This window comes from Plectropomus leopardus, chromosome 6, assembly GCF_026936395.1.
Source record: "Plectropomus leopardus strain MGB_pleo_1.0 chromosome 6, ASM2693639v1, whole genome shotgun sequence".
NCBI lineage: Eukaryota > Metazoa > Chordata > Actinopteri > Perciformes > Serranidae > Plectropomus > Plectropomus leopardus.
Genome location: NC_142181.1, coordinates 26547534 through 26570253, shown reverse-complemented (window position 1 = coordinate 26570253; position 22720 = coordinate 26547534). Strand labels below are relative to the sequence as shown.

General features: G+C 39.6%; 1 protein-coding gene across 2 annotated transcripts in view; it reads right to left on the bottom strand.

Moving 5' to 3' along the window:
- Positions 1–21877, bottom strand: part of robo1 (roundabout, axon guidance receptor, homolog 1 (Drosophila)) — a 349403-nt gene extending 327526 nt beyond the window's left edge. The window contains exon 1 of one of the 2 annotated variants that reach the window (XM_088079109.1): positions 21545–21877. The gene's annotated coding sequence lies outside the window, so the exon portion shown is untranslated. The remainder of the gene's footprint in view (positions 1–21544) is intronic. The other variant, XM_088079110.1, reaches the window with a different exon arrangement.
- Between the last annotated feature and the right edge of the window lie 843 nt (positions 21878–22720).

Below are 22720 nucleotides of genomic sequence, written 5' to 3'. Positions count from 1 at the left end.
TGTGCGCAGTTCTAATTGATGAACTTCATCCTATAAAACCATCAATCTTATTAATTTAACAATCAGCTGCAGGAAGCTGAGGTATTATTTCAAACACTTTTTTTATTTTAATCTTCACGGCACTACCTCCTTTTGTTCCTGCATATAGATACCAGGGTTCCCATACATTTTCATGGACAAAATTTGAAAACTTCTCCATGACTTTTCAAGGTCCCATAATGAAATTTCCATTTCTGAAAAGCACGCCCTTCACTTTGTCTGCGGCAATTGCTGGCCATACTTTACTACACACACACACACACATACAAGCACATGCACACGCATGTACACAGAGGAGAGCCTTACTTTCTATGACAAATGCCACAATACTCCGACTAAATTTTATTTTTCTTTTTTGGCCAATGTTCGATATGCCAACATTTTCTGTAGTGGAATCAAGTTGTTACATGTACTTTTATCATGATGGCCCACTGGTGGCAGATGCAAATGTAAAATACACATTAATTGGGCAAAACAATAAAACTACTTTAGCTTAAAATATCAGAAAAAAATGTATACACATACATTTTTTTTTTCTTTAATTTTAAGCACTTTTGGGGTCATTTTCATTTCTTTTTTGTTGTTTTTGTTTTGCCTATTTTCAAGTAATTGTAATTTTTGCTATTTTTTGGTCCATGTCTTATTAAGCTGCTTATTGCCTTCTCCCCAGGAAATCAAACCAATTTGCTCAGGTTTCAAGGAGGGTTAGGGTAGACAAATTTGACCTATTTCAATTAATTAAAGTTGCTTAATTTAAAGCATCATCTTGTCAGCCTGTCATATCGACAGAAAAGTTCATTTCGGATCAATGCTGATGTATCAATATAAAGTTTTTACCTGCCAATACCAATGATGTTGCATTATTATAATGCATCTCTACCTATGTTTTTTCTTTCAAAATTTTAAAATCTGTCACCATAAAACAGGCACTAAAACACACTGTGAGGATGTAAATATATAAGTAAACTGGTAAAAACAAAATCATTGCTATCATCTTACATTTTATTTTAAGGATAGTGAAGATAGATTATATCCACCTTTTAATGCTACATCCATGGTGTTTAAATTAGCATTTTGCTGCAATACACAGCAGAAAGATTTTCCAAACAGGAAACCCCCCCCCAGCACAGCACAGCAGCCTCTCTGCATCAATCGCCATAAGGGTGCACTTTAGCAACCCACTCTGGCAAATTAAATCCTCAGAATAATATCTCCATCATTGCTGTATTTCTGTGCTCTGACACAAGCATCTATCTGGCTTTGGAAAGCAGCGCAACGGAGCCTGCCAACTCGGAGAGACCTGAAACCATGGGGCAATAAAAAGTGACATCAGCAATGGGAAAGTTAATAGTGTGTTTCAGATGCACTTTCTGGAGGACAGGAGTAGCACAGGCTTCATTCACTGTAAGTGACAGCAGCTGGCAATCTCCCTCTGCCTCCCATATGCCCTTATGAATTTCAACCTGCTCTCTGTAATAACTTATAAATAGGTAATGCTTCCAGAGGGGCTTATGTGACAGACTTTAACGTGTGGGCATCCTCTGCATTTACAAGTCTGTGTACAGATCATAGTAACAGCTTGTTTTGCTTCTTCATCTATTCAATGCAATGTTTGATTGCAGCTGGCAGTTCCCGAGTGCTGTGTGTCACACTGGTGGTTGTGTAAGTCTGTTTTTGACTTCACATGAGCCTATTTCTGACTTTGAGGAGCTCATTTCAGCACAGCTGTCACAGAGCGCCTCAAGCTGAATAAACAGAATATAGAAACACACAGACAGACTGAAGACAACATGACTGCAGGCGCCTGTTTCAAATTGGGCCACAGGCATATTTTCCTCCTGACGTGTCTTCCACAGTGCTCGATTATAATCTGACATGCCTCTTATTGCCTGTGAAGTGATTTATATTGTATCATTTATCTTAACAGGTAACGTTAACCTGCCATCAGAGCGTTGTGATGTGAGACAGCTAATTCTGCAAGGAGAGGTAGAATTAAAGATTCTTTTACTTACAAAATGTTCAACTACACAACACACTCTGCTATAATACAACATTGTAAAGCTTTTCTTGCAACAACTCTGAGCCCGTATTTATCAAACTTGCTCTTAAGAGCCAGCAAGAGCAGAAAAGTTCACTGAAAGTGAAGAATGAGAAACATTTATCAAGTAACTTGCTCCTACTTAGAGCAAAGTGTAGGAGAAACAGTTCTCAAGTGATCACATGATCACATGCATGCTAGAGTAGGATTAGCCAATTAGAAACAAGGATTTACTCGTCATCTACCCCAGCTGGCTACCAACATTCAAAGATGACATTTGGTTGAATTTAGGTTTTTATGTCCGGTGACCAAAATTCAATGTGAGGACATCTAATGCCAACATTAATTTGATGTAGAATACATCTGACGTTAATAGTACAATAATAATAATAACCTTATTTATATAGCACCTTTAAAAACACAGTTTACAAAATGCTTTGGCAAACAAAGCAAAGCAGAGGTGGTAAACCCCAGAGATAATAAAGCAACTGAAGTTAGTCAACAAGGTAAGACAAGAGTTAAAGCAGAATTAAATAGCATTAAATATTAATACTGATTTTCAGTTGTGTTAATTAAACAAACATTGTCACCATCAACATCCTCCAAACATCTTGTGCCAACGTCATCTTGACAAAGAATTCAGTTGTGAGATATGGTAAACAAAACCCAACATCTGCAAAACGACATAATGTTAAAGTCGAAGGCTCAAATCATCAGTCGGAGACCATCAGTCGACAGATTGCATTAAGTTGAGCCATCGTGTTTTTCTGTGCAGTGTACTTCCAGAGACGTTTCGGTCACCAGATTTTGCTGCTGAGTAAGTGCTCTTGAATTTCACATACTTTCTGAGGCTGTAGACACATTGCAGCGGTGCAGAGGGAGAGAGAGAGAGAGACTGCACCACAAGGTGAAGAATGGGTGAATTTACAGCTCACAGCAAGTTAATATGACTCAGACTCTGGCTTTTGTTTGATATCTGGTGACAGCATAAAATGTTGTGCATTTACGACCTGTCGTTAGTGCCATTAGCTTGTTTACTATAGGATGTTGATGCCACCGTCTGACTGAATATCCCGTGGAGTCTATCCAGACTTTAAAACATGACAAAACGAATTGTCCAATATTTGTAATGAACAGCCAAATCTGATTCGACTGCCATAATTCTGAGTCGGGTACAACCCGAATTTTAAATATGTCAGGTGGCCAAAATTCAAGGTCAGGACAACATCAAATGCCTGAATCAGTTGCAAACAAAATACTAACGACAGATACGTTAATAATAGTCACAGGATTTGGAGAACAAAACCCAACTACTACAAAATGTAAGAATTCTAACGTCCATAAAACATGAAAACATGTAAATTGTCAACCTGATTTTCATTCCAACCAAAATTTACTATCCAATGTATGAGTCCAGCCCTTTTCTAACATGAAACCGACTTCCTGTGCCAGAAGGGGTCATATTTAAAAGCATTCATTTCATAGAAAGCATAAATATATGTGATTTTAATTTTCAAAAAAGTATTTTATTTGTTTGAAATCTTTAATTTCTCCAGTAGCAATCAATGTATGAAATTTAAAAAAAAAAATCTAATTTTTCTATATAATAAATATATGAGGTATGGTAAAATGGCTGAAATGGATACTAAATAAAAAATATCACAGGAAAAGCAGACTCTCATACCACTTTGACAAGTGCACACAATGAAGACGGATGGAAAGTGACTGGAAACTAAATCAATGCAGCTTTATTTCTGTTCTTGGTAACCCTGATAAATGCAAACCCAGCATCACATCAAATGTTTGTTTAGGTCCGACAGGTTATTTGGAATTACACATATTGCTTCATTTAATCCTGACAAATGCTTTCATGCAGTCAATCCATAATATCTCAGAACATCTCTAGACGTCTCTAGAAGGTTTGTGCTTACCTCTGTCTCCATGCTGCAGCCATCTAGAGCCCAAAGGCAAGGCAGCTTTATTTGCATAGCACATTTCATACAACAGGGCAATTCAAAGTGCTTTACAGAGCAATAAAACAGCAATAAAACATAAAAACAAACAAAACTATTAAGAACTACAACCACTCCATCATTTCAGCAACAGGTTCAAAAGGTGCCATAATTTTAGAGCAACAACTTCGGCATAGGGAGGATGTCAGATTAAGTCATCAAAACACATTTAACACAATGGTGACAAAGATCCCCTACCCTTAACAGAGTAGTTATTTTAAGCCAAACCATAATCCTTTCATCAACCCAACAAAACCTAAATGCTGTCACTTCATAAAGCACATATTGTTTAACAGTGACTACGTTGACATGCACACTAATATTCAACTATTATTCTGCCTATGACAATATCTAAAATTTGATGTGGATCATGAAAAGAGGAACTTCCATTTGGATATTCTGAATTAGACTTTATTCCAAATGTAGCATTTTCTAATGAAGACATATTGGATATGCCAATAGTTTTGGGGTTTTAGGAGCATTCTTGTACGATGCACCACATTCAGAATACGCATCTCTATTGGGATTTTTACTGCAGTTGTGAAACATGGCCTCTTGCCTGTTTATTGTCAGGTCTATGTGATGTCATGGCAGCGTCATGGAAGTTTGTGGGGTTGGGACAGAGATGCATGCTAAAAACTTATGGTTGGAGAGAGAAACACACCTGCTTTTAAACACTGTGAAAGACTTGGATACCAACAGGTCTTTGGATATGCTCAAATAATGTAGGTTTAGTTTAGTTTAGTTTAGTTTAGTTTAGTTTAGTTTAGTTTAGTTTAGTTTAGTTTAGATCAGATCAATTCAGTTTCAGTTCACTTCAGTTCAGTTTAGATTGCCTTAGTTTATTTGACCTGGACATCACTGTAGCATTAGAAATGTACATTAATGCACAAGAACCAGATGCACTGTGTTTACTGTTTGTAGTGAAACACTAATTTGCCAAATCTGTCCACAGGAGGCTTTTTGAAGGACTGAAAGAGATCCTATTTTGATGCAAATAATGCCACAAGCAGCTGTTTCACTTTTCCATATTTTGACGTGATAAAATACATGTTCGGACACATCAATCTGAGAATGAACGGCTGCATGTAAACAGGATTATTAGTAACATTAATTTTCATTAGCCATGTAAATAGTTTATACGGAATATTGATTTTTTTCTAAGTGAGTGAAAAAAATAATATTTTTGCATGTAAACGTGGTCAGTGATTTCAAACAGTTTTGGAAAGCATGGGCAAATGACTTTAGGGGACTCGCTGAATAAAAGATGCTCCTCAGTTGCATTATGGGGAGTTTACAGGCATGGGTCTCAAAAAATCTCTCTGTGTATATCAGGAGATTGACTACATCAGGGTTTTTTTTAGAGTGGTGCAGTTCTTCTTTTCCTTTGCAACATTCAAACCACTGGCCCGACAACTCATAGTGGTAGACTTTCATGCTCCAGCACACAGCAGAAAAGGATCAAATGTGTGATATGAGACATGAAAACTATACAGGGATAAACAGCTGCAAGTGCAAAGATCGACACAGAGCAGGAAAGAAAGAAAAAGCTCAGGTAGATAATGAGAGCACAGTGGGTCTGTACTGTCTCTGCGCTGACAGACAGAAGCAGTGGTCCTGAACATGTACGTGGTTCAACAAGCCTCCGACATGGTGAGCCCTCCTCCTCGGGACTGTCAGCCTTCAGCAGAGCACATCATCTCTCCATGAGGATTTCATCACATTAGCCTAAGCCGGGTGCACAGATAGCAGCGGCAGCTACAGTGTATCATCCACAGGCAGACACACAATCACCAATTAGAGCTATCACGCACACTGTAATTAGTAAGACTGACTGATTTGAGCTTGTGTAAAATGTATTCATATTATCCAGATTACAAATAAGCACATTCATCTAATTAGCTCGCATAGCGCAGACGCTTAATTAAAGTTAATACATTATGATACCCCAAAATCCAGAGATTACAATGCTCCAAGGTTCTAGTTAATTAGAGTATTCACACATTGACAGGCAGGGATCACAGCCCCCTCTCCCTCAGCCAATTAAAAGTGAGGGTCAAAGTGGGCAAAAACTTTCTGTTTTCTTTATACTTTAGTGTGCTCAAGGTAACACTCTCCCTACAACTGAACAATCGTGTTATTTGCCAAAAATCCTTCCCGTCTTTGTTGCATGAAATGATACTACCAGCCAAGTCAAATTGGCAATTACAGAGCCTGTCACCCACACAGCTCTGCCTTAGTGATTGTTTACAATGCTTACAAAAAGGGCATTTCACAGATTCCTCACTCTGTATTTATCTCGACTGTGGCAGGCAAACACAGAGAACACCGAGATGAATATTCATTGTGTCGCAAAAGACTTTCACACTTCGTAGAATTAACTTTGCACTCACATGCTCCACGAAGCTGCATTAACATAAAGTGGCTCATTGCGGTATTGCATGGCTACCGGGCCAGCTTTGTTATTAATGGGGGGTGTATCTGAGAGGAAAGCACCCACGTTAATTTGTTGGCAGGATTTGAGTGTAAATCAGAGGGAGCAGTGATGTTGCCCTTGTTACTGTGAGTCTCGTCCTCTTATGAGCAGGGAACGCCCACACTGTACTAAAACACACACGCATGTTTGCACACACACTGAAATCTCTACAGGTTTTTATAATTTGGGAGTAAATGAGGACAGCGACGTCAGAAGACTCACACTGTATCTCCTCCTCCATTAGATATCAGGTGAGAATGGTGGTAGAGATTAAACATTTCAAAGTTGTGGAACTTTTGCTTTTACAGGTTTTACATCTAAATGAATAGTCTGACATTTTGGGAAATATGCTTATTAACTTTCTCTCTGAAAGTTCAGATGAGATGGTTGATATCACCCTCATCTGTATGATAAATATGTAGCTGGAGCCAGCAGCCCATTATCTTAGCATACAGACTGAAAAAGGGGATACAGCTAACCCAGCTGTGTTCAAAGGTAACAAAGTCTACAGACATATTCCTGCTCCCAGCTTGTCAAATACAGACACATCAAACTATGAGTCCGCAAGTACCCTCCAGCAGAACTTGACACTTTTAGGGAGGGGTGGCATTTCCACTTGTTACATGCATTAGGTCCTTATAAAATAAACTTACATTTTCACAGTAAATATACAGTTTCCCCTTGTTAAATGCAGTCTTTAAAAAAAACATAGAATGCTGGTAAAAAAAAAACTTTTTTTTTTAGGTGTACCTCCTTAGAAAACAAAAGCATGTGTTAAGTTTTTTTATGCCTTTATTTGACAGGACAATGTAGGCATGTAAGGGGGAGAGACAGAGGATAACACGCAGCAAAGGTCGTTAAGGATTAAGGATTAGATAAAAACCTTGTTGTTTTGGCATAAAATAAAAGTTTTTGATGTGACATACATCACTAGAATGCTACAAATACAAGCGCACTATGTTGTTATTAAAAAACTTCCCTGACTATTGGTTTCGCACTGAGAACAAACAGCAGTCTACTATATGCAGACCCTCTTGCTCTTTAGACTACCGCAGTTGCTCAAAGTGTCAAAAAATACTTTCAATTTGTATGTCTCATACTGCTGCAAAAAGGTGCCTTGGTGCGTTGAAATCTGATGCTGGGGGCAACTGACCAAGCGTCGGTATTTGACGAGATAGGAGTGAGACCAGGTTAATTAAATCCACTTCTAAAGCGCATTAATTAACACTGTATATCTTGTTTCTTTAATCAAGTCTTTTTGCTGAGCTAAGATAAAGATAAAATTTGTTGGTGGTAGCCTCACTTTCAATGGAGAGTTAAGGGCATTTCATCTTCTTATCCAACTCTTAAATTATCCCTTAAAGAGGCTATGATTTTATCTTTGTTATGCTGACCCAGAAAGTGGCTCAGAGGGCTAGTAGGCGAGAGACCAGTTTTATGGTTTTGTGTTTGTCACAGTTGGAGAAATGGGGATTCACAGACAGACTACATGGGGTTAAAAGTTCTTACGATTCTATTTTTGGCTTGGCTACTGATTTAGTGGTTTATTTATTCATTTTTATTTTCTAAAGAATCAACATCGTTGCAAATGTGCCAAGTGGATAATTTTTGAGTTTTGTCCCTTGGCCAGATGTTTATTTATGCATCAGAATAACAACAAAACAAATATGTAAAATCATAACCGGAAAAACAGCAAGACAGACGATATGCATAGTAGAAACTACTCAGTTTCTGTTTCTTCAGTTTCTCAGTTTCAGTGGAAGCAACTAAAACATCATGTTTGTCTTTTTGTCTTTTAAACACCACACTCATTTCTTCACTGAATATGGAAAAACAGTGGGTAATAAATCCTTATGCTATAATGCTGCCTGAAGTTATAGCTACTCAAAACACACTTAAAAAGGCACCTGGTGTTTAAAAAAAGCCTGAAATATACTGAAGTGAATCTTCACTGACTGCCACAACATCTGTCTTTTATTTAGCAAAATGCTCATAGTACCATGGCACTGCTGAGTTATAGATGCTCTTCTATCAAAGCTTTACTCAGGGTGCTTTAGTACATGGGGGTCACAAAAGGTCATAGAATACAGTGATTTAATATTATATACAGGATTTAATATAAAACTTACTTACCCGAATGCTATTATTGTAATGAGGGAGAAAAAAATATATGTTATATTCTTAATATTTAATGTAAATATATAAATAAAGTATTATTTCTTAAAATGTGGTCTCTCTCTCTGCTTGCCACAAACTGCAACAAAAAGCATTATCACCATCAGCACAGAGCTAAGTTATACTGCAGAAACAATCCTAGCCAGCCTGCCACTGACGGACGGTGAATTTTAAAGTCTGACAACTGATTAATCATTCTGCTTCAGCTTTCAGTATTATGAGTAGAAGCTATGAGTAGAAGCTAATACACAGGCCAAAGATAAAGCATATGATAAAGGCAGCCAGTTCTCACTCTGAACTTGTCAAATAGCGCCGCTCTATCAGTGCTATCAGCGCACGAGTTTGACACCACCTACAGCGTCCAACTGAAACGCACCTGGATGGCATAAGATAATAATGGACTTGGACATAACTGGTGGCATTGTTATTATATGGTGGCGGATGGACGGATGGCACCAGGCGCGTCCACATGCAGTGTTCACATGCAACGTGCACAGGCAGTGTCACTTAAGAACGCAGCTGGACAGAACTGGACACATGCGCATAAAACATTGAAGGGCAGCGACAGGTAATAATGTTGCCAGTAACAATGAGAAGCTAACAATTAGAAGGAGCGCAAGTGCGTGTATAAGAGGGGCGGGTGATTTTCGTGCGGGAGTGCAGAGTTTGCTTCCCGTGTCGATGTGTGTTCTTTTTTCTACACCTTACCATATGTCTTTTTTTGCCTAAACCTAACCTTTCATTATTTTGTTGCCTAATCCCAACCCTCATGACAGTCCCCCCGTAACATATCCCCTACATAATAATGGCAAATGTAACGTATCTGTGGTTTACAGATATGTCTAATGCCAGCAATTTCACTGGCAAATTGGCATGGGTCAGGACGTTTCTTGGCACAGATTGCAGTCAGGGTCTGGACTTTATAAAAAGGCAGTGACCAGGTGCCAGACTATAAGCTGCAGACATCCAAGAGGAAGCTACAAAAATCACAGACACAATGCTCCTCCCAAAAATACAAAAATAGCAAGGCAAAACACCAAGCAGACAAAGCTGGGGCTGGCATTCAATTTCACTTTCCCCAGCAATACTGTTAACAAACAGTAACCAACACTTCCTGAGTAGTATACCTTTAAATTAAGAACCTAAAATTAAGAGTTATACCTTTTAATGGTTCGACCATAAACCGAATTCCTATGTAAGTGCTTCTCCACCACGTGTACTTATTTTTAGCTCATTTTTTGTTCAGATTTTGTTATGCCTTGCACAAAACAAAAAATAATCAAACAAGACGAGTGTTCCCGTTCTCTAACTCACACACACAGACATGAAGGAGCACATGTACACAGAGACAAACACAGACACACAAAACAGCAGACAGACTCAGAGGGTATTCCTGTCTCCTGCACCCTGATGTAGATGGATGCCCCCGGCTGCTGATCCTGAATCTACATTAGGTCATTACAATAAGCAGTGCGGCCAAACGCAGGCCGCAAAGTGGAGGGAGCAGAGGAGCTCGGGAGGAGGACCACTCTCCCGGCCCTGTGGGGAAACAACCTTGACACAGTCATCTGTCTTAGTTACACAGGAGTTAGACCTACTGACACACACACAGAGGAGCCGGGCCAGCCCCTGCAATCTCTGCTGTGTTGTTATGATACCGCATTAAAAGTGACTAATAGAGTGCAGCTAAAAATATTGAAAATATCACAAGGAGAAGAAGAGGTCTGGCTGAATATAATGGATGACAGAAGTGTGAGGGTTTCTTGGTCAGCTGCTGGCAAGGGTGCAGCAAGGTTAGATATAACTTCAGTAGGTGACTCCTGACCCCGTCAGGTGAAGGCAATGTGTGGAGGTTGAGGGTGGACCAGGTCACGACAGAGACGTCTGGGGAGGAGTGGAGGAGGAGGAGGAGGGGGAAGAAAAGGCGGAACAAGGGCGTCACTACTGTGAGCTCTCACTCAGTCACCCCGGGGCTGGCTGTGTTTACGGAGCTGTCAGTCACGTGGGGAGGACTCTCCCAGGGGACATGGGCCACCAGGGCGATGAGAAAATAATAGCTCCTTCTGTCAGAGCTTCGAGGGACAGGGGTCTGATGGACACCACTGGGAATTAGAGCCAGCCTCCAGGACACATCCCGTCCTACACTTAAATACTGGCAGGACAGACACTCACACACGGGATGAGGAGGGGGAAACACACCAGTTATACCAGCAATAACAATATCCATGCTAAGAATAATGTCCTTGTGTGTCTTGGTGATATTGTGATGAGGTAAAAGATCAAGTTTTAAGGAGTCTTTGCCCTTAGAAGCTCTTGTCAAGATCACCTTAAAGGGATAGTTCAGATCTAAAAAGAGTTGTATGGGTTACTTATCCATAAACCATGTCTAGCAAGTCTTCACAATTTCCCATTTATTGGAGGGTCACTTGAATGTATGAGCTAAACTGTGTGAAATAGGTCAATGGGGAAGACGCCAAAGAGGATACAATCTTCAGCCGCCATGTGTTTTGGTCAAATCTCAGTTTTATTATTTGATAAATCAGTTTTCTTTATTTTGGGGCAATGTTTGTTTGGGGTATTTTGATTTCATTTGAATGCATCAATTTTAGAAATCAATTCAGCATCACACAGCAACTCAAACAAAAACAGTGAATAACCAAATACTTTGCGTTGATCACATCCCATGGCATCTGGGGGAAGCTATTTCAAGCTACAAAAGACACTGTATTACAAAGAGTAGATGTCTAATTTGGAGAAGCAGGCTGGAGTTCAACATGGAGGGTGAGCAATGTGCAGTTGTGGAGGCTCAGTAATAAAATGTATTTCAGCCAGCTAAAAAAAAGTCCCAACTGAAAAAAATCAATATCAGTTTAGGTGTACGCCACAATGAAAGTATTTTCACTGCTTTACCTCAGTGTCAGACAGTGATTTCCAACTGAAAAATGAAGCTGTTATATCGCTCTGACTCCATTCAGAAGAACAGTGATTTAACAACGCTGAACACAGAAGCTGCTGATCTACTGCTGCTTCAGTCATTTAGTTTGTTTGCGTTATTGTGTGAATTTGGCTTTAAAAGCGTTACAACAAAACATGGTTAGAACAATACATGGTGAAGCCCTGACTCTGAACACTTTTAAGTCAAAGCTAAAAAATTTTTTACACAGCCTACTCCACCCAGTAATGACTGCAAACCTGTTTTTAAATTATTTTAAATAATCTTTTTATCTTTGCACCTCTTGGCTGCACTTTTGATATTTCAAATATGTTTTATTTTATTAAAAATGTATATTAATTAGTAATTAACTTTACCTTTTATTTCTTATCTCTTCATTTTACATCTGTATCCTTTACCATGTTTTATAATTTATTGCTCTGTAAAGCACTTGACTGAATTACCCTGTTGAATGAAATGTGCTACACAAATAAAGCTGCTTTCCCTTGCCTGGTTCTAATTCACCCCAAAGTCACACAATAACACAAACTAACAGCTTTCTGAACGAAAGGGAAAGCACATGAAATATACTAAATATGACAAATACTTAAACTGGTATTGATGTTTTAGAGGGGACTTTACATTTTGTTGCTGACCCCCATTTACAGCAGACATTGTTTAGCTTTCCTGTCATTATCCAGCCTGTTTCTCCAAAATTGACATGTACTGTATATAACACACTGACTATGGACATGTACCCAAGACAACCCTGCTTCTGCAAAGAAGGACTTCTTTTGGAAAGCTAACAAAACTCATGAGTCCTCTCAATAATTGAATATTTGCTCATTGTTTGTCTCCTGGGTGTGATTTTAGGACAGTATAGCTCACCGTGCAATGTCAGCCAACTCTCAAATGGAAAACATCCAAGCACCCTTGAATGCATCAGTGAGAGTTTGCAAAATGCTCTCAATTTGACTTAACAATAAGGAATGCCATACCAGCAAAAAATGTGATTGATTACCAATCTCGGAAGAGTTTCAAGCTTCTGCAAGTTAATTTTCATATTGCATTGAAATGAATAGCGATCGATGGCCGCCTGGCAGGGAGAGGATCCATCTGAAAAATTGTGCCACTTTTTGGTGGATAATTGTGTGTAAAGTACACACAATTTGCAGCAAACATGAAAAAACAACTGATTTGCTTCTAAAGCAAATAGTGCCAGACTTTCCCTCAACTCTACATAAGGCATTGCAGTGTAGAGAAAAAGTCACGCTTTATATAAGAGCTTCAGCATGGCCCTCGGTGACGAGCTGGATTGGAAACCGCTGCTCCATCCATAAAATCAGACTTTAAATCAGGCTGAACCGCCATTAAAAGGGTTGAAAGATAGCCTAGTGGAGCTCATCATTAGTACAAACACTCAGAAATCATGGGGTAGCATCTGTTTTCTGCACATCCTCCCATCAATGCTAAGAGCAGTAGGCCTCGGGGAGAGGGGGGGCGGCAGTGGGCTATTCCCCTGTCCCTTACCATGAATAACAATCTCTACCTCCACGTAATTAAAGGGGACAAACGATGTCCACAGGGCCACGCCAGCCCATCATTAAGCAAAGCAACTATTGCACAGAGTATGCCTACACACACGAGGGCGAATTGGCTTTTCACACACCAGTCCAAGAAACATAATGGCCATTGATTTGGAGTGGAGCGAACACATTTCACTATATCTATTACACAAATTAATACTTGTATCTTTTTATCTACCTGGCTTAATGCAATGCTGCACATTTTATACTTTGTTCTCAGCTGCCTCACAGGGGGCGTCTTGTGCCTTTGTCTAGAGCAAGAGCTGAGACAAGATGATGCGCTCCTTTACTGATGACCCGACCTCTGTTGTGGGTTACAACTGATCCCAAAGATGGCATACACTTTACACATTGCACACTACAAAAACTCCTGTAGACGCATGATCATAGACGATTAATGCAGCCTCATTGCTGACAGAGTATTAAATTGTGCAAGAAGGTTTTTACAATCATACAAATCAACATGCACACAGATAACATTTGACTTTGTTACAAAATTAGAGCAGCGCAGACATCTGAGACGCAGACAGACGACACACACCAGCCAACTGTGTACTTTTCCTCATCCCATTTGGAATTGGGTATTGACATCAAACATTGATTCTCTGCTGAGCATGCACAAACTCTGCCACTATGTTCAAAGATACTGCGTGAGACAAACAAGAGTATGCAAATAACAGCCTGAATCCAAACTAACACGGACACACTGTAGAAGTGACCTTGCTGTGTGTTTTTGTGTTCTTGATGGATCACTTATCCAGTCTTGTCATTGTGTTGCACCATAAAGGGCACATTTTTCATGATATTATGTATGTTACAGGTAATATAAGCATATGTCAGCACTGGAGATTGAGGGACTCTCTTCCAAAGCAAAATAACTAGTTAGCTTAAGATCAGTGGTATCAGAAGCCAAAGGGTGGAGGAGGCAGAGGGAGAGAAATAATAAAGGGGAGGACACTGCTTCGCCAAGACAAATGTGGTCCTCAGTAGCCCTTTGCTGCCTTATTCCCACATTTCAAATTGCCTCCAAGTATAGGACAGTCCCAAATCAAAAGACACTTTAAAAACCTGGGGAATGAAAAACACCCAAAACACAGCTCGGCACCTCCCACTGGGATCCAAGCTGTTTTATGACTTTAAAACCTGCTAAATAATGCAGCACCTCACGGCAAGAAGAAACATAAAATAATACACCACAGATATCCCACCAAATGCTGGGCAGTGTGGGTGCCTAACTGATGTAGGGAATGCCCAAACTGTTAAGACTCACCATCACAGTAAGTTGGGTAGAGAAAAAAACATTCAAGATATGGGACAAAGTAGTGCATTAAATGTGTGTGTGTGTGTGTGTGTGTGTGTGTGTGTGTGTGAGAAAGTTTTAAGAATAATAATCACATTTAAACACATTTTAAAAATGTGTTTTCACTTTTTGAGTGAGAAAACCTATGACCTATGACATCTATGACAACACTGCATCTATTGTGCATGTTTTTCTATTACTCAAAAAAGGATTAAACAATCTAAGCTGGTCAACACAGCTGGCAAATTACGCAAACTAGCCGCAACTCATAAAAAAATTAGTAAAAGCTAGATTTCTTACATTTGCATTTTATGAATGTCATTTCAACGCCTGCTGAGTCGTCAGCTCCAGCACAGCTAGTGTGATGTCTGTCCCATATTATAAGGAGGAAGGCTTGTCTCGCTAGCATCAGATGTTTTTCTTCCTTTAGACCAAATAAAGTCCAAACAATAGAGTTGCGTCAGTTTCCAGTTTTTCTGGTCCGGTCTGGTGTACGAGCTTCAATGAGTTGCTGGCGGAAATCAGTTTTTGTAGAGGTGAGAGGTGGACAAGCAGCGCATGTTCTGTTTGTTTACAAGAAAGTTCACATGTTTTTTGGGTGACAAAATGAGCCTTGGCAGTGTTAGTCCCTCGAGAAAACTAAAACTGCGCCAATAATATAACATTGTGGATATAAGCTGAAAAAGAGGTACAGTGAAATGTCTGAGCTGAATTTTTTGTTTCTATTTATTCCTTTAGCTTACATTGAGACCTATGCAAAGGATAAGTTGTGGCTGGTTTAAGAAGTCTTCTCATTTTACAACAAAAACCTAAATAAGGTGGAGGTTTGGTAAAGGGAAATTGCCAAGGAGCTAAAAAGTTTCTGCTAACCCAAATGGCTAATTACAAGCTGGGATACTTGCTGTTGGCTATATTGTCAGTCATTTCCTTTAAATATTACAATATAATACACAGGTTTTCTATTTAAAAACAAACTTGACAAAAGTGGTAACATTTCTACTCTAATCCCAACGCACAGCTGATAGCTATGTGGTTTGTTCCCATGATGTAATAGAAATGTATGTTTAAAGGACTCAGTGCAGACAGAGATCTCCAGTATTACATGATGCAACGTGATAATCAGAGTAAAATTTACCAGTCCAATCCAGTGGCTTAATTTCAAAGTTTCAAACTGCTTTGAACTAGATTGGCCCATATCTACCAAAGACGAAAAGACAATATACACATATGTATGTATATATATGTGTGTGTGTATATATATATATATGTGTGTGTGTGTGTGTGTGTGTATGTATGTGTGTGTGTGTGTGTGTGTGTGTGTGTGTGTGTATGTGTGTGTGTGTGTATATATATATATATATATATATATATATATATATATATATATATATATATATATACTGTATATGTGTGTGTGTTTTTCTAGCATACATAATTTTAAATTCACTTTGACTTTAATCTTTGAAACAATCAAAGTGCTGCTTAGCATCTTAAGGTTAGGACAGCAAACAATGAAGGTTTTTTGCATACGCACAATGGTTTCTGAGCTTTTACATTTGTCTGTAAGGTTTTCAATGTAAGTAAGCCTTGTTCATGCTGAGGCAGCTCACAGGCCAGGAGCTTATCGCCCGATGCAGGGGCATGAAGCAGCTTACAGCAGGTGTACAACACAAGCCCCTGGATAGAACAGCTGTCTATCACAAAGGCTTACTCCCAATACATTTACTTTAATGCTAAGTGGCAAGCAGCTAAGAACTGGCTCCCATTTTTCCTTTTTTTAAATATTTGTCACAGTGAAGCGTGGGACTGAGCATCACAGCGCCAAATGCTACTGATCAAGATCATACTTTATATGGGTTATATTACTGTGAGTTGTGGAGCAGTGAATGCACAGTTATCCTGAGACAAATCATAAAGTGCGGTCTCAGACACATTTTCTATCGCTTCCATTTCACACTTTATGGAGCTGTACATCTGTATGACATTACAGATTTAGGGACAGAGCAAATTCCTCTTCCATGGCAGTGTGCTCATACAGTAAATACAAACCAAACTGGCCCTGCAAACACAAAAATCTGACAGCAGAAAAACCCAGCTAGCCCTCATTAATAAAACACAACAGGCAAAAGTTAGTGCTTGTAAATTAGTTGACACATGAGCTTACTACCTTTTCACACACATACAGAGTATATTATGATTATTTTTGTAGAGCAATCTTCCAGGTACTTAACAGCATTAATCTCCATGTGGTGCAGCAGATTGTCTGTTTGATTTACACAACACTGAATCTCCTTGAGAGGCAACCGAAGATATCTTAATCCACGCCTTTGATCACCAACTCCTCTATCCCATTTCCCACCCTCCTCTGCTCTCCAGCTTTCCTCCCCTTCTCCCTGTTGTTGTTGCTGTGATAAAGCTGGTTATTCTTAACTCACAGCGTATTATCCCGCAGAAGTCCGCAGTGCATTTAAGAGTCTTTGAATCTGTGATGTCATGCTGCAAACATGATGATGCAAAAAATATTCATTTGCATGAGGATCAATCATTGAATTCAAATAATAAAATTAAGCTTTAGACCTTCACTGCCTCATGGCTTACAGTACGTTAGGGGCTGGGTGATATGGCCCTAAAATAATATTAAAATATTTCAGGGTGTTTTTGCAATAACAATATTCCTGAGGATATGATAAATTACTAAAAAGTATTTTACCATTAATTAAAAGAAAATTAAAAAAACAAGTGCAACAATGTATACCTGTTTAAGTATTAAAGTTATATATGTAAACATAAATGTAACAGTTTGCATACAAATGTTCAGTAAAAACTAAACAAAAGTTATCGCTAATTTTTTAGTTTGTAAACAGCAGCAACTTCTGTACAAAATATAAATAGTACAACACAACAAAATCAACCACAAATTCCACATCTAAACAGTTGCCAGATACCTTAAAATGTACCTTTTGCAGTAGCAGTTTTGCTTTTAGCCATACTTGATGTTGTCATGTGTAATTGCATAATGTCATAATGTCAACAAGTTGAAATATTGCCATTATCATAATATGAATTTTGAGGGCTGTAAGCGTTAACACATAAATCACAACGTGATTAAAGGCCATAATTAAAGCATTAATTTGTTCAATCACGTTAATCACTGGCCAACATTCCCGTCTTTAAGAGGCTGTACCAGGCTGAGGTTTCAGGCTAGAGTCACGATACTGGTATCATCTGAAAAGAGAAGAACTGAGAATTCCAGCGGCACCAACTATGCCATAACCTCTCAGTAAGAGAGGTGAATAATGCTCCAAAGTAAGGCTAGATTTTGGCGATGGAAAAATGGTGTGGCCATTTAAAGGGGTTCCCTTGACCTCTGACCTTAAGACATCTGAATGAAAATGGGTTCTATGGTCACCCACGAGTCTCCTCTTTATAGACATGGCCACTTTATGGTAGTCCCATGAAGTTTTTTGCTGTCATTTGATTGCTAATCAGAATAATCTTGTAAGAATTGCTATACATCGTCAATATGCACTTAAAAACTGTTTTGTAATGTGATATGTAATTGATACTGAAAGCATGTGATTAAAAATACTTTTTTTAAACATGATAAAAAAAATCATAATTTTACAGCCCTAGAATTTTTCTTAACATATTAAAAAATATACTGGCATTATCATGAACAAAAAAATGTGGCACAACCCTACAGCTCATATATAAAAAGTAATTTGAAATTGTAATCCGCCTTCAGTGTGTCCCCACCTGCAGATGAATGACGAAATCCTACCAGCAAACATCCCCTAACTCCCCCCAGACATGACTAATTGACTTGCCACCATGTGTGACTGACATGCCATCCAGGGGGCACCATAATGGCCGTGTCATGAGGGAATGATGAGACCTGCCGACAGCTAGCAGCGCTCGACCTTTTGCATGTGAGGTCGGGTGTCAGAGGGAACACGATCTCCCTGTTGTTGGACTGCAGCCTCGGGGCTCGGTAGGGATGAGCCACAGACGACGGGGAAACGGGAGTTTTTCAATCACGCAACCTTGCAGGACAGTGATTTCATTCGGTATGGTGTTGGAATGAAAAAATCAAAACAATAAAACAGAAATCAATCGTCGGGAGGCTCGGGGCATTCAAACATCTTGAGGGTGAAAGGGAGATGAAGGAGAGTGACTGTAACTTCCTCTATCATTTTCACCTTACAGAGGGTTATTGCTGTTTTTCTTTCGGTTTCTATAGCAGAAAAATTCCCCGCACTAGAAAAAGAGAGCAGGTTTGAAGCATTCTTTAGATACCTTTCAATCTACCCATGAATATGAATAAGTGGAAATGAGCCTTTTTACAAACAGGAACAGTGATTGCAAACACAATCATAATTCTGCAAAGCAGTTCTGGGAGGATTTATGAAAGAAAAGTCTGTGTGCCTTTCAAAGAATCTTTATTCACACATTAGTTAGTGTTGTTGGTTTTTGCTCGCTGGGTATTAATGTCTTATTCATTTTCCGCCTCCTGTCTTATTTCCAAATATCACTAATCCTGTTAGATGAAATCTATTAATGTTCTGCTTTGGCTGCCACACACCAAATTCCAAGTCTACCCATAAGCCCTAAATTTGCCATGAAGGCATATCTGGTCCGCCTCTGTGGATTAGAGAGATTTACCCAGGCAACCAGAGATGTGTGACCAGCAGTTCACAGTGGGCAAAGTCACCCAGTCCACAAACAAAAGACAAAATAAGCTGCAAATAAAGCAATTTTCATTTCTGCTATTATTCTCCATGATTATGCCCCTAATTTTTCATTCATTCCCATATCTGATCTCATTTTTTTTTTTAACCTAATTAGTGTCATTTTGAACCAGTGTGATGTGTCATATTCAGGATGTGGTCATGACAAAGGAGATGATAACATACGGACGTGTGGAGCAGATGTGCAGTGAAAAGAAAAAGATAACACTGCAGCAAAGAAGCTAAATGTATTCAAAAGCATTTGTCTTTGTAATGTAACAAATGGAAAACAAGCACAAAAGAATAATTGATAACTTCATGGAATTGTGGTAATACAGCAGGAGGAGTTTTCAAGCAATTACTGCCAGTAATAATTTATGGTTTGACATTAAAAGAAAGTCTTTGGTGAAGCTTCAAAAATAACTTTCACACATACTTGAAGCAAAGCAAAATTTCTCCATCAGAAACGGGGGTCTATGATAAAGTGAAAGCAAAGCATTGATTGGAAAATCCACCCAACCACCCCCACCATCTCTTCCATCACAACTGAGGGAGCCAAAAGATAAAAAGAAAAAGCCTCTTCAGTTCTCTGGGAAAAAGTGAATCAATCTGGAAAGTACCACAGTGGCAAACACTGCCAAGGCAGGTAAGACTCGAACACAATCTCACACCGGGCTGACTGCATCACAGTTTGGAGCATGAGCACAGGAAGCGGAAGATATGAAGCACAGCATGGACGGCACTCCACCTGTCCACAGAAATCCTCACAGGTATGTTGTAAAGCTCAGAGAGGTGCAGAAAGTCGGATTAGTGATGGTAGCTATCACAGAGAGGAGGCTCCTCATAGTGGGGGACAAATACACAGCACCCTTGACACCCTCGACAACACATGTAAGTGTTTTTATAATTTACTTTGGAAAGGCAAGGGACATTTTTTTAGCAGCACATTTCATACCCAAAGGCAACCTAAAGTGTTTAACAGATTAATCAAGTCAAAGTTCATTGTAGCCCAATCACAAATCATGTCCCAGATAGCAATTTCAATTCAATTTCATTTTTTTTTAAGTCCAATGATTCATAATAAGCCTCTGAGGGCTTTACAACATCCGACATGCCTCTGTCCTTGGACCCTCACAGCAGATAAGGAAAAACTCAGAAAAAACGCTTTAAACAGGTGAGGAAAATGGTGAAAACCTCAGGAAGAGCAACTGAGGAGAGATATTCTTCCAGGACTGACTGCAATAGATGTCGCACAGTAATTCATATGACAAAAATGGCACATACTTGATACTTTGGTTGGCAAAGTAAAGCTGTGGATGATACAATACATATAGACATACAAAATGTTTCACTATTGTGTGCAAAGTATATGCAAAGTTTATAGCAGTCCCGAAAACATATGACACTGCTTACAGCACCACAGTGCAGTATGCACTTGGATATAATGCATACTCCCACAATAACTAATAATGATTACTGTGTATTAAAGAGAGATGCAGCCTCTCCTTGGGTTTTCATTAAAGGGTCTCCAGCTTTTGGATTCATGTGTTCATTCATACTGTATTGATCCACTGTCCCTCACTGTCCGGTGCAATCCCTGCTGAGACCCTGCTCTTAGTGCGGCAAGACAGCATGGGCTGAGTTACACGCATCCCCCCGCATGGATCATTCACTGCCTGCAGGCTGATAGATAAATCGCCTGCAAGCGTTTAGCTTTTAAATCACAATTGTCCTCGGTATCTGCATGCAGCATATCCTTGTCCCTTTCTCTGCTGGGGATGCGACAACCAATGTGGCCAGTTAGGAAACTTTCAGCACCACAGAGAGAGAGGACAGCTCCGCGAGAGCCGCGCGAGCTACCTGTCAGTCAGTCTGTCAACAGGCTGACAGGTGAGACACACCTATCAAATCACAACACGACACAAGCTGTGGAAGGAGAGACTGTTTCCACGACACATTATACGATATGTACTCAAGTCAGATATAAGATTTGCTGTCATGTCTCGTGCGCCATGAAGACAGAAGTCTCTCTCTGCGATGGATTTGCGTAAAGGCACTGTGCTTTACGCATAGCTTAATCCGAGCTGGTGTGTCTAAACTGTATCTATCTGAGCAAATGCAGCTTCTATGAATCATACAGGCAACACTGCACAACCTCCACACCTGCAAGAAGAGCAACGCGCCCCATTTTTCATCAAACTGCTGCGCGTGTCGCAGCGCTCTTCACACACACATACGCACAAGTGAAACCCAACTTACCCTCTCCAGAATGATGCGAAGGCTGCTGCACGTGTTTGTCCCTTAAAAGCAGAAGTGATCCATACCGGCGAGTCCGTCAAACTTTTAGGCTTTTCGCTGCGCACGTTGTAGAGAAGGAAACCCGTAGAGATAATGTACAGACTATAACTAGTGATCGAGTGGCTGGAGTTGACGCTGGTTATCCTTCTTTCTGGAAACAAAGCGTCGGAAACTCGAAGCAAAGCAGTGTCCTTTGTTGAAGCTTATCCTTCAGGGTGGAAAAAAAGAGGAATATCCTGTGCCGTTTTGTACAGTGCGGTTAGTGCAGCGGCGGAGAGCCAGCGCATACAAATCCGTCCATGCTTCTCCTGCAGGGAGCAGCCGCGTCAGCCTCCCCGGGTCCTAAAGCTGCGCTAAACTGATGACACCAACATTACCCTCTGTGCCTGTCACACTGTGGTCACGCAGCATCTTAAAATTACTGCTTTTCAAATGACGACATCTAAAAATATTGAACTATCTAATGCATGCATTCCCAAAATAGATGCAAAGTGTAACCAAAATCAAGACATTTTAAATAAAGTGTTGTTTTTTTTTTAAAAAAAAAAAAAAAAAACAGGATGATCTTTCTGCTTTGTTCCAAGATGTTATTTCTAAAGGATTCCTACTATGAAAATTTGAAACAAGCTCACCTGGCTGTCTCTCTACTGGGTTTAATCAAGATTATGGTTTTAGGCACATGAGTACTTGCTAAAATGAATCGTTTGAAGTCAATTTATTTGAAGCTATGAAATTTCGCAACTTATCTTATGGTCAATAACTGAGTCATCCTGCAGTGCAGCAGAACATCAAGCTAAGCCCACTTGAACAGGCACGGATGTCATCAACTACCTTCTATGTTTGTGGATACAGTTCAGTTTGGTGAACTGGCATTCAACGCAGCCTCACCCTCAGGATGTGGATCATTCTGGACTCAGTCACTAGTAGAGCAACTGATTAGTTTGCTCAATTGTGTGTAATCCTGTTAATGTACAACATTTCTTAAATCTTCTGCAAAATCACATCCGTTCTAACACAGCACTTAAAGGCCACTGCTCTCATGAGCATATTATTAGACTATGACATCCTGGGCACTGACTGATATGCAAAAGGCCCCTCCACCGTAGAAGGAAGACACACAGACTTTGTGGTGGGATT